Raw genomic sequence first — 15,995 nt, forward strand, 5'->3', positions numbered from 1 at the left:
AAGCAGCCTGAGGGCAGAGGTGTTAAGTTTTTAACAAGGGTCTTTGTTAAGAGGAGACTTCAAGCTGTGAGCAAGCAGGCAGCAAAAAGGAATTTAGAAGTTGAATTGTTTTCTTTCTTTCTACCTCTTGGGTATAGCTAGTTAGAAAATCTCTGTTAACCAAGCAGCCCTGAGCGGAGTGCCTCCCAGGTTTCAGTGAGCTGCAGAGTGGGGTGTGGCCAGCACAAGAAAGCAAGAAAATGAGTACAAGTAAAACAGTTAACAAACTAGAAATGGCTAGGCTGGACGCAGAAGAGAAAGCCAAAGAGGCTGACCACAGGAGAGCTATGAAGATGAGAGAAAGAAAAGAAAAAGCCAAAGAGGCTGACCACAGGAGAGCTATGAAGATGAGAGAAAGAAAAGAAAAAGCCAATGAGGCTGACCACAAAAGAGCTATGAAGATGAAACAAAAAAAAAAAATAGAAATGAAACAAAAAAAATGGAGATAAAACAAAAAGAGATGGAGATTAAAAAAAAGATGAAAATAAAACAAAAAGAGATGGAAGAGAGGAAGAGAAAGAGAAAGCATGAACTGGACTTAGCAAAGGCTACACCAGATGTACCAGCCAACCCTAACAAGCCTTCTCCAGGTACTGTTTCCCATCCCAGAAAATTCCCCACCTACAAGGCAGATGATGATACTGAGGCCTTCTTAGAAAATTTTGAAAGGGCCTGCCTTGGGTACCGCATCTCTGCAGACCAGTACATGATAGAGCTGAGGCCACAGCTCAGTGGACCCCTAGCAGAGGTGGCAGCTGAAATGCCTAAGGACCACATGAACGATTATAATCTCTTTCAAACCAAGGCCAGAATCAGAATGGGGCTAACACCTAAGCATGCCCGTCAGAGGGTCAGAGCCCTAAGGTGGAAACCAGATGTGTCATTTACCCGACATGCCTACCACACTGGAAAAAATTGGGATGCCTGGATATCAGGATCAAATGCTAAATCTCTGGAAGAGCTGTCCTTCCTAATGCAAATGGAGCAGTTCTTAGAGGGTGTTCCCCAAGACCCCACCTACAACCCAAGGAAAGCCCCAGACACCCTATTGTCCCACCTCACTAGTCTCCAGCAACCCACCTCAACCCAGTGACCAGTCAGCTGGGCGATATTTTAAATGTAATGAACTGGGACATATAAAGGCCAACTGCCCCAAGAACCGCAACCGAGTGCAGTTCATTACACCACCATCACACCAAAGATCCCCAGGCCCAGATGCCTCAAATACCCTCGGAGCGAAGGGAAACCTTGAGAGTGGGCGGAAAGAAGGTTATTGCGTGGAGAGACATCGGGGCACAAGTGTCAGCTATCCACCAGTCCTTAGTGAACCCCAGTTTCATCAATCCAGAGGCCCAAGTGACAATTTACCCCTTCATGTCAAAATCTTTAAACTTGCCTACAGCTGAGTTGCCTGTCCAGTACAAGGGCTGGTCAGGAATGTGGAATTTTGCAGTCTGACAATTACCCCATCCTCATGCTACTGGGGGAAGACTTGGCCAACCAGGTGGAGCTGACCAAGAGGGTGGGAATGGTCACACGCAGCCAAGCCAAGCGAGCTTCCACACCCATCCCTGTTCCTGAGCCATCCACCAGGGCCCCGTCTGCGTTACCAGAGACCCAGACAGAGGTGGTGGAACCGGATCCCCTGCCAACGACTGCAACAATCATAGTGCCTCCAGTTCCAGAACTGGAACTGGAAAAGCAATCAGCACCAGAACCGTTGCCAGCACTGATGCCAGCACTTGCAAACCCATCTACAAGTCCAACGCCAGAGGGCACCAGTGGTCCTGGACTGGCAGAAGCAGCAATCAATTAAAACTACCCAGGAGGCTCAGCCAGAGCCTGAAATATCATATAGTGCACCAGTGGAAAGCAGTTCACAATCAGCGAAAACAACCCCATCACCTACGTCGCTTCCAGAGGGACCAAGCCCAAGTCCACAGTCTAAGGAGGAACTGACGTCTCCAGCCTCAAGGGAACAGTTCCAAGCTGAGCAGGAAGCAGATGACAGCCTTCAGAAAGTTTGGGCGGTGGCACGGAGCACCCCACTGCCTCTCAGCTCCTCTAACCGATCCTGGTTTGTTATAGAGCAAGGACTTTTATACAAGGAGACTCTTTCTGGTGGACACCAGGAAGACTGGCGTCCTCAAAAACAGTTGGTAGTTCCAACTAAGCACCGGGGGAAGCTCTTGAGCTTAGCCCATGATCATCCCAGTGGCCATTCTGGGGTGAACAGAACCATAGACAGGTTTGGGAAGTCCTTCCACTGGGAGGGAATGGGCAAGGACGTTGCTAATTATGTCCGGTCTTGTGAGGTATGCCAACGAGTGGGGAAGCCCCAGGACCAGGTCAAAGCCCCTCTCCAGCCGCTCCCCATAATTGAGGTCCAATTTCAGTGAGCAGCTGTGGATATTCTGGGTCCTTTCCCAAAAAAGACCCCCAGGGGAAAGCAGTACATACTGACTTTCATGGATTTTGCTACCCAATGGCCGGAATCAGTAGCTCTAAGCAACACCAGGGCTAAAACTGTGTGCCAGGCCTTAGCAGACATTTTTGCCAGGGTAGGTTGGCCCTCTGACATCCTTATAGATTTGGGAACTAATTTCCTGGCAGGGACCATGAAAAATCTGTGGGAAGCTCATGGGGTGAATCACTTGGTTGCTACCCCGTACCACCATCAAACCAATGGCCTGGTGGAGAGATTTAATGGAACTTTGGGGCCATGATACTTAAATTCGTAAATGAACACTCGAATGATTGGGACCTAGTGTCACAGCAGTTGCTTTTTGCCTACAGGGCTGTACCACATCCCAGTTTAGGGTTTTCACCATTCAAACTTGTGTATGGCCACGAGGTTAAGGGGCCATTACAGTTGGTGAAGCAGCAATGGGAGGAGTTTACGCCTTCTCCAGGAACGAACAGTCTAGACTTTGTAAGCAACCTACAAAGCACCCTCCGACACTTTTTAGCCCTTGCTAAAGAAAACCTAAAGGATGCTCAGGAAGAGCAAAAGGCTTGGTATGATAAACATACCAGAGAGCGTTCCTTCAAAGTAGGGGACCAGGTTATGGTCTTGAAGATGCAACAGGCCCATAAGATGGAAGCATTATGGGAAGGGCCATTCACGGTCCAAGAGCACCTAGGAGCTGTTAACTATCTCATAGCATTCCCCACCTCACCCTGAAGCCTAAAGTGTACCGTATTAATTCTCTCAAGCCCTTTTATTCCAAAGACTTAAAGCTTTGTCAGTTTACAGCGTAGGGAGGAGATGATGCTGATTGGCCTGAAGGTGTCTACTACGAAGGAAAAAATGACGGTGGCGTGGAAGAGGTGAACCTCTCCACGACCCTTGAATATCTGTAGCGACAGCAGATCAAGCTGTGCACTAGCTTTTCCCCAGTGTTCTCAGCCACTCCAGGATGGACTGAACAGGCATACTACTCCATTGACACAGGTAATGCTCGCTCAGTTAGAACCCCACCCTACTGGGTGTCTCCTCATGCCCAAGCTGCTATAGAACAGGAGATCCAGAACATGCTACGGATGGGTGTAATCCGCCCCTCTAACAGTGCATGGGCATCTCCCGTGGTTCTAGTTCCCAAACCAGATGGGGAAATAACGCTTTTGCTTGGACTACCGTAAGCTGAATGCTGTAACTTGTCCCGACAACTATCCAATGCCACGCACCGATGAGCTATTGGAGAAATTGGGACATGCCCAGTTCATCTCTACAACAAACTTAACCAAGGGTACTGGCAAGTACCGCTAGATGAACCCGCCAAAGAAAGGTCAGCCTTCATCACCCATGCAGGGGTGTATGAATTTAACGTGCTTCCTTTTGGGCTGCGAAATGCACCCACCACCTTCCAAAGACTTGTAGATGGTCTCCTAGCAGGATTGGGAGAGTATGCAGTTGCCTACCTCGATGATGTGGCCATTTTTTCTGATTCATGGGCAGAACACCTGGAAAAAGTCTTTGAGCGCATCAGGCAGGCAGGACTAACTGTTAAGGCTAAAAAGTGTCAAATAGGCCAAAACAAAGTGACTTACCTTGGACACCAGGTGGGTCAAGGAATGATAACTCCCCTACAGGCGAAGGTGGATGCTATCCAAAAGTGGCCTGTCCCAAAGTCAAAGAAACAGGTCCAATCCTTCTTGGGCTTGGCAGGATATTACAGGCCATTTGTACCACACTACAGCCAAATCGCTGCCCCACTAACAGACCTGACCAAAAAAACACAGCCAAATGCAGTTAAGTGGACTAATGAGTGTCAGGAGGCCTTTACCCAGCTTAAGGCAACACTCATGTCTGACCCCGTGCTAAGGGCCCCAGACTTTGACATACCGTTCCTAGTAACCACAGATGCGTCTGAGCGTGGTGTAGGAGCAGTTTTAATGCAGGAAGGACCGGATCAAGAATTTCATCCTGTCATGTTTCTCAGCAAAAAACTGTTTGAGAGGGAAAGCCACTGGTCAATCAGTGAAAAAGAATGCTACGGAATTGTGTTTGCCCTGGAAAAGCTACGCCCATACGTTTGGGGATGGCGTTTCCTGCTACAAACCAACCATACTGCGCTAAAGTGGCTTCATACTGCCAAGAGAAACAACAAAAAAACTTCTTCGATGGAGTTTAGCTCTCCAAAATTTTGATTTTTGAAATTCAGCACATTTCAGGAGCTTCTAACAAAGTAGCTGATACACTCTCCCATGAAAGTTTCCCAGAATCAACTGGTTAAAAATTGTCCTTGAAAGGTGAGAAGTCTTGTAGTTTTACATACATATTAGTATATGTAAAGGTATATGTGTTTTATTAATCTGTTTATTCTAAAGTTCTAGGAAGAAATCACCACCAGTGTGGTTCCACACTGTCTGAGATTTGGGGGGCTTGTCATAAACAGATAGTTAAGGGTTAATGTCTCTTTTACCTGTAAAGGGTTAATAAGCTTAGTAAACCTGGCTGACACCTGACCAGAGGACCAGTAAGGGGACAAGATACTTTCAAATCTTGGTGGAGGGACATCTTTGTTTGTGCTCTTTGTTTTGTTTGGTTGTTCGCTGACGGGACATCAATCCAGGCTCTCCAAATCCTTCTAAATCAGGCTCTCATGTTTTAAACTTGTAAGTAATCAGCCAGGGAAGGCATGTTAGTCTTATGTTTGTTTTCTCAACTTGTAAATGTTTTTTTTTTTGCTGGAAGGATTTTTACCTCTATTTGCTGTAACTTTAAATCTAAGGCTAGAGGGGGTTTCTTCTGGGCTATATGAATCTGAGTACCCTATAAAGCATTCTCCATCTTGATTTTACAGAGATAATTTTTACCTTTTCTTTCTTTAATTAAAAGCTGTCTTTTTAAGAACCTGATTGATTTTTCCTTTTGTTAAGATCCAAGGGGTTTGGATCTGTGTTCCCCAGGGAATTGGTGAAGTCCCTCAAGGCAGCCCAGGGAGGGGAAAGTTTTGGGGGGACAGGTAGTGCCCCAGACACTGAAATTTCTGGGTGATGGCAGTGTTTCCAGATCTAAGCTAGTAATTAAGCTTAAAGTGTTCATGCAGGTCCCCACATTTGTACTCTAAAGTTCAAAGTGGGGGGGGGGAAAACCTTGACAACATTATGCACTGATAATTGTATTTTATTGGAAAATTGACAAAAGTTGTTGAATTCAGTGTTGTTGTAGCCATGTTGATCCCAGGATATTACAGAGACAAGGTGGGTGAGATATCTCTTACTGGACTAACTTCTGGTGAGAGAGATGAGGCTTTCAACAAACTGAAACTTCTGAATATTTGAGAATCAGTGATGCAGTAGCAGACTCTTTAATTGTAACTTTATACATTATATTTTAATTTTTTTATTTTATTGTAATGTTAGTTAATGCTCATCAGTAGATGAATGCCTTTATTTTTTTAGTCCTGTTTCTTGTCTTACACTAGTGCACAAGATGTACTATAAGAGGATGTGCACTTTTAAAAAGTGGGTGGTAGAAATTCTGACAAGGCTTAAGAGTTTAAAAGTTGATACACCGTGCTATTTAAAAATACATTAGTGACTGAGGTAGTGGAGGAATCAAGTAAACTGATTAATTGTAAAATTTAGTAAATGTTGGAAAGGGGTTTTGAGAGAAGGGGGTGTAGAAAATCATAATTTGAATAACTACTTCTGAAGTCAAAGCAGTTTAAAGTGATAAACTGTTCAATGAGTGATTCAAAATGAAATGAGGTATTGAGTAATTTTAAAAATATGACTTGAAGTGTTGGGTTGACAGTGGGAACATAGAGGTTATATATGGAGCTTTGGAAATTAGAAGAATCTAGTTTTGGCAAATGAAGAGGTGGAACAATCCTGACTAGAAATCTAGAAACGCTAAAGGGCATTTTTGTCTGTTTTTGTAGTCTTGATTACTAACACTTTCTTTAAAATATTTTAAATTTTAGACAGGAAGCATTTATTTTGGAGAGGATGAGCTGATTTGATGAAATTGCATTGTGTAGGGATTTTCGGCGGTTCTCAAACTTAATTGCACCATGACCCTCTTCTGACAACAAAAATAACTGTGACCCCAGGAGGGATGACCAAAGCCCAAACCCCACTACCCTGGCTGGGGGACCCAAAGCCCAAGGGCTTCAGCCCTGCGTGAGGGGCCTGTAACCTGAGCCCTGCCGCTCAGGGCTGAAGCCAAAGCTTGAGCTCTGCTGCCCAGGGCTGAAGTCCAAGCCTGAGGACTTCAGTCCTTGGTGGTGGGACTGGGGCTCAGGCTTTAGCCCAAATCAGGTCTAATGCCAGCCCTGGCAATCCCATTAAAATAGGGTTGTGATGCACTTGGGGGTCCCAACCCATAGTTTGAGAACTGCTGGGTTAGATTAATAATAAAGGGATATGTAAAGCCATTTGTGTTTAAACTGTAGTTCAAATCTAGTTTATTTTGGAAGTGACCAAAAGTAGTTTCACTTAGACAGCTGTTTCATGGCAATTTAAAATGAGTCTGGTTTCAGGACAAGCCCTCATAGTTACCTGTTCATGTTGCTAAGTGATGACATGTTGCCTTTGTTTGCTGTCTGTGAGGTAAAGGAGTGGACAGGGAGAGCAAACTGCCTTCTCATTTCTCAAGGTGGTTCTCTGTAGTTACTGCTAAGGCATGCAAGTGAGGCAGGATAGGGAAGTTTGTGCGGCGGTCTTTGTTTTTTTTTTTCCCCCTGTACTTGCTTTGAGGAAGTATGTTTTGTCAACAGTGTATTCTGTAAGTATTAAAATTGAGTTTTTCCTTCCCAATGTGTATTATAAATTATAATACTAACTTAAAAGATGGAGTGAAATATCTTGTTTTGAAGAGTGATAAGTATTGTGAGCAGCACATTGTGATACATCAGTTTTTTCCTTAATATTGGAGGCTTGTTTTCATTAGAAGATACTGGTGATTGGGTCGGTGTATGAGTGCTGTGGGGTATTGGTGGCCTGTTATATGCAGGAGGTCACACTAGATGATCTGGTTGTCCCTTTTGGCCCTAAACTGTGATTGTTACCTAATCTTTTAAATAAGAGTTACTTTTTTGTATCAACATCTTCCTTTTAAAAAAAATTCTGTATGGAGGGGTGTCATAAACAGATAGCTAAGGGTTAATGTCTCTTACACCTGGAAAGAAGTACCTGAAACACTTGACCAGAGGACCAATCAGGAAACCAGACTTTTTCAGATCTGGGTGGAGGGAGGTTTGTGTGAGAGTCCTTTGTTCTTGGGTCTTCTGCCTGTACTCTCTCGGCTATGAGAAGTGATTTCTTCTGACTCCTGCCTTTCTAATCTTCTGTTTCCCAGTTGTAAGTACAAAAGATCAGATAGTGATTTATATGTTTTTTTTTGTATTTACATGTCTGTAGTTGCTGGAGTGCTTTGAATTGTATTCTTTGTGAATAAGGCTGTTTATTCATATTTCTTTTAAGCAATTGACCCTGTATTTGTCACCTTGATGCAGAGAGACCATTTTTATGTATTTTTCTTTCTTTTTATATAAAGCTTTCTTTTTAAGACCTGTTGGAGTTTTTCTTTAGTGGGGAACTCCAGGGAATTGAGTCTGTGCTCACCAGGGAATTGGTGGGAGGAAGAAGTCAGGGGGAAATCTGTGTGTGTTAGATTTACTAGCCTGACTTTGCATTCCCTCTGGGTGAGGGGGCAAGAGAGATTAGACTCATAGACTCATAGGTCAGAAGGGACCAATCTGATCATCTAGTCTGACCTCCTGCACAAGGCAGGCCACAGAACCCCACCCATCCAATTTTGTACAACCCCTATCCCAGGACCGAGTTATTGAAATCCTCAAAAATGGTTTGAAGACCTCAAGCTGCAGAGACACCACCAGCAAGCGACCCGTGCCCCACGCTGCAGGGGAAGGCGAAAAAACCTCCAGGGCACCTGCCAATCCGCCCTGGAGGAAAATTCCTTCCCGACCCCAAATATGGCGATCAGCTAAACCCTGAGCATGTGGGCAAGAGTCACCAGCCAGCACCCAAGAAGGAGTTCTCCGCAGCAACTCAGTACCCATCGCATGCAACATCACCCCGCAGACCATTGAGCAGACCTGTCTGGTGGTAATTCAAGATCAATTGCCCAAATTAACGATCCTATCATAACATCCCCTCCATATACTTATCAAGCTTTGTCTTAAAGCCAGGAAAGTCTTTTGCCCCTACTACTTCCCTCGGAAGGCTATTCCAGAACTTCACTCCCCTAATGGTCAGAAACCTTCGTCTAATTTCAAGTCTAAACTTCCTAATATCCAGTTTATACCCATTCGTCCTCGTGGCTACATTAGTACTAAACTTAAATAATTCCTCTCCCTCCCTAACGTTAACCCCCTTGATATATTATATAGGGCGAGCATATCCCCCCTCAGCCTTCTTTTGGCCAGGCTAAACAAGCCAAGCTCTTTGAGTCTCCTTTCATAAGGCAGTTTTTCCATTCCTCGGATCATCCTCGTAGCCCGTCTCAGAACCTGTTCCAGTTTGAATTCATCCTTCTTGAACATGGGACACCAGAACTGCACACAGTATTCCAGATGGGGTCTCACCAACGCCGTATACAACGGTACTAACACCTCCTTATCCTTGCAGGAAATACCCCGCCTGATGCATCCCAAAATCGCATTTGCTTTTTAACAGCCGTATCACATTGGCGACTCATAGTCATCCTGCTATCAACCAGTACCCCAAGATCCTTCTCTTCCTCCGTCGCTTCCAACTGATGCGCCCCCAACGTATATCCAAAATTCTTATTATTAATTCCTAAATGCATGACCTTGCACTTTTCACTATTGTATTTCATCCTATTTCTATTACTCCAGTTTACAAGGTGGTTCAGATCTTCTTGAATAGTATCCCTGTCCTTCTCCGTGTTAGCAATACCCCCCAGCTTCGTGTCATCCGCGAACTTTATTAGCACATTCCCGCTCTTTGTGCCAAGGTCAGTAATAAAAAGGTTAAATAAGATCGGTCCCAAAACCGATCCTTGAGGGACTCCACTGGTGACCTCCTTCCAGTCCGACAGTTCACCTTTCAATACGACCCTCTGGAGTCTCCCCTTTAACCAGTTCCTTATCCACCTTACAACTTTCATATTCACTCCCATCTTTTCCAATTTAACTAACAGCTCCCCGTGCGGAACCGTGTCGAACGCCTTACTGAAATCTAGGTAAATTATATCTACCGCATTTCCTTTATCTAAGTAATCCGTCACCTTCTCAAAGAAGGAGATCAGATTGGTTTGGCACGATCTACCTTTAGTAAATCCGTGTTGCAATTCGTCCCAATTACCATTGACCTCTATGTCCTTAACTACTTTCTCCCTTAAAATTTTTTCCAAGACCTTACATACTACAGATGTCAAGCTAACAGGCCTATAATTACCCGGATCACTCTTTTTCCCTTTCTTAAAAACAGGAACTACATTAGCAATCCTCCAGTCATACGGCACAACACCCGAGATTATCGATTGCTTAAAAATTCTCGCTAACGGGCTCGCAATTTCACACGCCAGTTCCTTTAATATCCTCGGGTGGAGATTGTCCGGGCCCTCCAACTTCGACCCATCGAGCTGTTCAAGTACGGCCTCTACCTCAGTTGCAGTAATATCCACTTCCATATCCACATTCCCGTTTATCATCCCTCCATCATCGCAAGGTTCCTCACTAGTCTTATTAAAAACCGAGGCAAAGTACTTGTTTAGATGTTGGGCCATGCCTAGGTTATCCTTAACCTCCATTCCATCCTCAGTGTATAGCAGCCCCACTTCTTCTTTCTTTGTTTTCTTCTTATTTATGTGGCTGTAGAACCTTTTACTATTGGTTTTGATTCCCTTTGCAAGTTCCAGTTCAATGCGGCTTTTAGCCTTCCTCACTTTATCCCTACATGTTCTGACCTCAGCAAGGTAGCTCTCGGTAATTCTGTTTTCCAGGACTGGGAACGGGGAGGGTGGAGACCCTCTGTTTAGATTCACGGAGCTTGCTTCTGTGTCTCTCTCTAGGAACACCTGGAGGGGGGAAGGGAAAAGGTTTATTTTCCTTTGTTGTGAGACTCAAGGGATTTGGGGTCTTGGGGTCCCCAGGGAAGGTTTTTGGGGGGACCAGATTACCCCAAAACACTCTAATTTTTTGGGTGGTGGCAGCTTTACCAGGTCCAAGCTGGTAACCAAGCTTGGAGGTTTTCATGCTAACCCCCATGTTTTGGACGCTAAGATCCAAATCTGGGACTAGGTTTATGATAAGGGGAAATAAAGAAGACAAACATAAATGTATGAAGAGGTGGAAAGCCTCAGTGTATCTGTTTGTGGAATACACTGCTTTTTGCTATCCAGCCATTTTCACATTCTTTTAGTGGATTGGCTCCCTTCTTCCTGCCTTGCAGTGTGGTTGGAAGTTACAGTAATCAGTTTCAAATTATTGTCTTTGCTTAGAAGACTTGTAATGTTAATTTCTGCATGCTTTAATAGCGACATTTAAACAGCTTACAGTTTTATGTATTGATGCTATAGGAAGCTCAGCACCCCTCCTATTATTCTCTTACACACAAAAAATGCATTTATAGTGTCTGCTGTATGTACTTTCCAGCTACCAAAAAGCTGTGGAAAGCAAGAGTATGACAATTTAAGAAATGTCTTGGTTAACATTAACTAATTTGTCCTTTATATTAAAAACAGATTTATTTAGCTACAGGGAAAAAAAATCTGAAATATGTATGCATTCTAATGTGTGTTAAAATCTTCAATAGCACTTACAGTGCTTTTGAAAAACAATGTAAATGACCCTTCCCTTTTTGGGAAACCATGTCCTGCAGACCTCTGTAGTCTTGAGGTATTGTGTTTGTGGTAATACCATCTGAAATTCTAGTGATGTCAGTCCTACTGAGCTCGACTGTCAACTTTTGTCAAGTAACCTGCAATGAAAATTCATCTATTTTCCTAGTCCAGTTAGACTTAGGGAGATATTAATTTTGTAACTAATGGAATGTGGTGGTTAAGATCAGCTCCTTCAGACTCCCACAAGGGGATTTCATGTTTCTCTTCATAGTTAAGAATAGAGGAAATATATCAAGACTTGATAAGAGATGGGGCCAAGACAGTTATAAAATAATCATCTCTTTTAATAGGGGATCACACTTAAGGTTTTGCCCTAGTGTCTACCCATATGACATCAGCCCAGAAGAGGACTTTTGTACTTCATGATTCAGGTGGTCAGACTCTGAATACTTTATGTAGTAGTAACCCACAGAATGCTTACTTGTCCAGTTCTCTTGTCCCATCGTTTCTTTTTTTCTTTTAGGGTGAGCATTTGTAGTTCAAGGTTCCTCTGCATGATGTGCAGCACCTTCATTATGCAGGTGATTTTGTTGGAGAATCTCTGGCTTCTCATCTCCACATGGTTGGCTGGTATAGGCAGAATCTGAAATGGAGGGAGATCTTTTATGAGCTGGGTAGAGTGTTTTTACTTATAATCTCAAATCAGTGATATAAAAGCTCTTGAATCAATTTTTCTGTTTTTCAGATCTATGTTATCTGAGGAATACTTTTATATCTAGATATGAAAAATGCCTTATTTTTATGTCTTCTATCCCTGGAATGCTCCACTTAGTTCCATCTGCCATACTTCCTTCTTTTAATTCCTTCTTAAATCTCTCTCTTCTTCATTGGAGTCTCATTAAAAATATATCAGAAAACTTTGGAGGCGCCATACATATGTCTTCCAAGTTGCTGTCTTACCCCATAGTTCTCTCCTTTCTCTTCCGCTCTCTCCCCGTGCTTTCATCTCCTTCTGCCCCATCTTAGTTTACATAATCTCTTAGTACAGAGAATCCAGTCTTAATCTGTTTTCATAGAGTGTTATGTACATCTGTGGTCCTATAGACATTGTATACAAAAAACTACATTCTTTTAATGTTAATTTTTTTCTAAAGTTAGAAAATGCCGGAATTAAATTTGCCAATGGAACTTCAGTTCTGCCTCCATGTACATATGGAGTTGTGATATAATCTTTAGTGACACGATCACTTACTCTTTTTTCCGTAGGACCCTGCCTTCTTTGTAACACTGGATGCTTGGTGCTTATTGAATGAGACAGCTGTTCAATATTTCTCTTCATTTTCGTCATTCAATTTTTAGGACCATGGTTTATTAACTGTACCCCATCCAAATATACACTGAATAAGATTTTTTTAAACTATCTTAGGGGCTTTTCCATTGCACTTATTAACCATACTATCTTAGTACCTTGGAGTATTTAATGAATTTATATCACAGGAGCTTTGAAATAGGACGTAGTTTTCCATTTATAGATACAAAGAACTGAGTCACAGATTGTCCACAATGTGCAAAAGAGTCCTCTGATTTTATCTTAGTGATTGGGTGCTTATTTTGAGACATTACCTCTGAAAAATCAGGTACAGTGAGTACCTGCTGATCTCCTTGACTTCAGTTGAAGTTGTGAGTTCAGCACTTTTGAGTCAGGCCACCTGTGAGTGTTAAGATGAGCATCAGAAAATGAGAACCACACACTTAGCTATCCCATCTTAGAGCCAGTTTTTCAGGTCTTCACAATTCATAGAATTTAAGGCCTGAAGGGATCATTAGATGGTCTACACCAGTGGTTCTCAAACCTATTTTTCTTCATGGATCACTTGAAAATTGCTGAGGTTCTTGGGGACCACTTAATGATCTTTCCAAATGTAGTTTGTACCATTAGCTAACTATTGTAAAGCGCTTTGGATAAAAGCGCTATATAAAAACCCCTTAATAATAATTAACATTTTTTTTGTTCTACAGATAAAACACACGACACATTTTAATATCAGTAGTCTTACCTTCCTAATGTGATGGATGTGTCCTCTCTCCCCCACCATGGCAGCCCCCGAGCTGAGGCTGGGAAGGAGGGCCGTATCTTCGTTGGAGCTGAAACCCTGGAGCTGGGGAAAATCACCTCGTTCTTTGCCTGCTGCAGCCCTGCATATCCCAAATTACCCCCGCTTCTCACTCCACTGCCCCCTCTTCCCCCCGAAGGCCACTATCTCACCTTTCATGTGCGTCTTCTCCAGAGTCCAGACACCTAATTAGTGGAGACATGCCTGCTCCACTAGTTAGGTGGGTGGCCCTTCATTCTCTTGTGTGTGGCCACCCAGGTGTGCACCTTAGAGGGAACTATCCATGGACCACCTGAATGGAGCTCGTCCACAGACCACAGTTTGAGAAGTCTGATCTAGACTTACCTGCTTGTATCTCACAGGCCATTAAATCTCACCCAGTTATCTCTTTATTGAGTCCACTAACTTATAATTGACTGAAGCATAATTTGTTTGACTAAAACCTATCTTCAGGAAAGGCATCCAGCCTTGATTTGAAGACATCAAAGGATGGAGACGCCTCCATTTCCCTTGATAGTTTGTTCCAGTGGTTTAATCACTCTCACTTTTAAAAGTGTGTGCCTAACTTCTGTTGTTAATTTGTCTGGCTTTAGCTGTGGTTGGGGCTCTGCTTGATTAAACAACCTTTTAGTTTCTGGTATTTTCTCCCATAAAGGTACTTGCACACTAGTGAATTCACCTCTTGATTTTCTTTTCAATAAACTAAACAGATTAGTCTCTTTTAAATCATTCACTGTAAGGTATTTTCATGAGTCTTTGACTCATATTTGTGGCTGCTTTCTGCGTGTTCTCCATATGGACACCAGAACTGGAGGCAGTGTTCCTCTGTCATTTTCACTGATGACATGTACATACCTTTACTCCTAATTGCTACTCTCCTGTTTACACCACTAAGGATCATATTAGCCCATTTGTTGCAGCCTTGTATTGGGTGGGCGTTATGTTGCTTGTTTGCTATGAGCTCTGAATTCTTTCGGAGTCGCTACTTTCCAGGATTAAGTCCCCCGTTCTGTAAGTACAGCTTCCGCTCCTTTTTCCTATATTTATATCTTTGAATTTGGCTGTATTTAAATGCATTTTATTTGAATGGGCCTGGCTTATCAGGCAGTCCAGATAGCTCAGTATGACTGCCCTGTGTTCATTATTTAGCATTGTGTCAGTCTTTGTGTCATCTGCAAATTTTATCAACAGTGATTTTTATATTGGCTTCCAGATCATTGATGAAAATTCTGAATAGCATCAGGCCTAATGCTGAGCCCTGAGGAACACCGTTAGAAACATCCCCTTTGACAACTACTTTTTGAGATCTGTTAGTTTGCTGGTTCTTAATCTATTTAACATGATCTTTTTTTAAAATTAGAATGTCATGTGATATTAAGTCAAACTCCTTACAAAAGTTTGTGTATTACATGTGTGCAGTTACCTTTATAATCTTGTAATCATACCAAACTTGTAATCTCTTCAAATAATGTAAACAGATATATTTGACAAGACCTATTTTCATAAAACCATGTTGTCTAGCATTAATTTTATTCCTGTTCTCTACTAATTAAGCCCTGCGGTAGACTTTACATTATTTTGCCTAGCATTGATGTCAGGCTAATGAGTTTATAGTTACCCAGGTCACCCTGCTTCTGGGATTTATTTCCCTGGTAATTAAAAAAAAGAAAAAAATAATCTTGAAATATCACCAACTGTCCAGAGATCATCTCAACCAACTCATTAGAGCTCTGGGGTGCAAGTTATCTGAGCCTGCTGATTTTTTTTTTTTAAAAAGCATTTATCCCTAATAGAGGTAACATGCTCCTTTGTTACTAATGTAATGGAAATTACATCATCTTTATGCCATACAAATTACACCATCCTGCATTTATTGAACATTTCTGCCTTTTCTTTATTAACAACTTTACCATGTTCATCTATTAATGGGCCTGTACCATTGCTAATATACTTTCATTCCTAATATACTTAAGTTCTCCTGCTTCTTTTTCTTAGCCCTGTCTGATTTTTCCCCTGATGTGTTCAGCTTTCCTTATCAGTTTTCTACAGTTCATAATTCTAATTATATTTTTTACTATATTTTTTGCCTTTTTTCTTTTTACTATGTTCCTTTTTTTATTTCTAACTGCTTCCTTCAATTTGCCACTGAATCAGGAGGAGCTTTTAGACAAAGTTGTCCTCTTTCCTTGATTGTGGAATCATGGCAGTTCTTAAAGAACTCCAAATTTTCATTCACCTGTTTGTAGCTAAACTTTTCCTTAAGTTTGGGAAATTAGTTTGGGAAACACCAAGTGTAAATAATGTTGGGATTGTTCGGTTTGCCCATATTGAATGTATGGTCATGGTCACCAGTTCCTAGGCAACCAGCAGTTTCCAGTCCAGTGATTAATTCATCTTTGTCCATCATAATGAGGTCCTAAATAGTTACTTTGTGTTGGGTGTTGTCACGGAGTGTGGGGGAGTCCGGCCCTGCACCCCTCTTCCTGGGACCCACAGTGACTCTTAGCCAGCCAGTAAAACAGAAGGTTTCTTGGACAACAGGAACACAGGTTACAGCAGAGCTT

General features: G+C 42.5%; 1 protein-coding gene across 14 annotated transcripts in view; it reads left to right on the forward strand.

Moving 5' to 3' along the window:
• The window catches only part of MYCBP2 (MYC binding protein 2), a 445,111-nt gene that overhangs the window by 7,284 nt on the left and 421,832 nt on the right, over positions 1-15,995 (forward strand). The gene's annotated exons all lie outside the window — the stretch shown is intronic.

The sequence above is a fragment of the Gopherus flavomarginatus genome, chromosome 1 (assembly GCF_025201925.1).
Source record: "Gopherus flavomarginatus isolate rGopFla2 chromosome 1, rGopFla2.mat.asm, whole genome shotgun sequence".
Taxonomy (NCBI): Eukaryota; Metazoa; Chordata; order Testudines; family Testudinidae; genus Gopherus; species Gopherus flavomarginatus.